A 1,953-nucleotide genomic window follows, 5' to 3' on the forward strand; every position below is an offset into this window, starting at 1 on the left:
TAAATTCAAATAAACTAAACGTTCACCAAAAAACTTTAGTGAGAAAAATCGAAAAAACGAACTACAAACATATTAACGCCAAACATTCGGTAGAATTTATAGAATATTGTAAAAATTATGGTCTATTACCAACATATATATATATATATATATACATGCAGATTTCATTAAGTATCTGTGGCCATCTAGAATTGAGTAACTTTTTTGTAAGACCTTCAACAAAAGGTAGTTTTTCCAATTCATATTTATTTAAAACTTTTAACATGATGGGACTAACAGCACTGTTTTTGTGCGCAGTGCAGGCTCAAGGTATTTTGCTGCCCGAGGCAAGGTTCTAGTTTGTCGCCATAACTAAAAAGCACCAATATATTAAAAAATACTTCAAAGTAAAACTAAGAGTGACGTACAAAATCGTATATTTGCTAAAAATTAAATCCAAACCATTCAAACACAAAAAGCAAGCAAAATATATACAAAATGGACGTCTTTTAACATGACTTAGTGAAAGAAGTTTATTTTCCTACTCTTTTCAGATGCAAAAGCTTTTCAATAATTCAGTTAAATTTAATTTTTTAGCAGTATCACTTTCTATGGAAATTATAGAAAAACCTGTCAAACGATTTTGTGACAGTAAAATCACAAATCTTAAAATTACAGTGTTCATATAACTGGTTAAATCTTTCTTCAATCAAATTTATTATCCAAAATGCGATTAAGACATTCAATTTTAAATCTATCTTTTGTATTTAAAATGGGATCATCTCGAATTTCATAAGAAAACAATTGTTTTTTAAACTTTGGTCTAATAATAGAAACTTTGAATGCAAATGTTAGCTCCAAATCTTATTCAGCTGCAATTACTTCTACATCAGAAATAACTTTTACAAAAGCTTCATCTGAGCGATATAACTTTAAGAAGTTAACAGTTTTGTTCAAAATTTGTTTGGCTTCAGAAATGCCAATTTCACTTTTCTGAATAACTTTGTTTGCTATGTTTACTTGATTCAAAATATTGAACCATACACAGTACAGCAACAAACTTTAAAGTTTTTCATCTTTTAAGTTAATACCTCTGCTTCATAACGTGAAGATGGATCATAAGAAATGTCCTGGCTGATTTCAAAAAGAGCATCAAAGATTTCTCCAGCAAAGTATCGAAAAGGTTGCACAGCTTCAATTTTCTTTGCCCATCTTGCTGAACTCAAAGGTTTTGGAAAGATTTTTTTTCCATGACAATTTTTCAAAAATGTCCCTCTATGAGATGATCCACTAAAACAGTTATAAATAGCTTGCACCATTCCAAAATAAGCCACAGCCTCTCTAGATGATTTTGCAGCATCATTAACGACCAAATTTAATGAATGAGCATGATATGATACAGAGAAGGCTTTGCCGTTCTTTCTCAGCACTCCTGACTGATGTCCTCTCATATTCGCACCGCTGTTGTAGCCCTGTCTACGCATATGAACCTGCCTCAAGTGGTAGACGCAGTCGTCTGATCATGTTTAAACTTCAGAGTTACTAATTAGATCATATGTCTGCGCTACGCTGTCGATCAAAGTTTTTTCAAGGTCTACAAAAATGTGTGATAGTTGTTGATGCTTTGCGAGGTACTTCTTCGCAGTTGTCGAAGTATGTAAATTGCATCTATAGTTGATTTTCCCGCTAGGAAACCAAATTGATAGTTTCCGATTGTGATGCACGACGTTAATCTTCTCTCAATGATTTTTTCGACAATTTTCAGGGAGTGTTCTAACAGACGTATACCCAGATAGGATGTACAGTTCAATGGATCACCTTTGCCTTTGTATAGCGGAACTGTCATGCTATAGTTCCATTCAGCCGGCATTGAACAATTTCTCCAGACTTTACGGCGAAATTTTAATAACGTTTGGAAACCTGCAGCACCAGATGCTTTGATAATGTCATTTGTGAGTCCAGAGGGCCCTGCTG

This window comes from Helobdella robusta, assembly GCF_000326865.2.
Source record: "Helobdella robusta unplaced genomic scaffold HELROscaffold_2, whole genome shotgun sequence".
NCBI lineage: Eukaryota > Metazoa > Annelida > Clitellata > Rhynchobdellida > Glossiphoniidae > Helobdella > Helobdella robusta.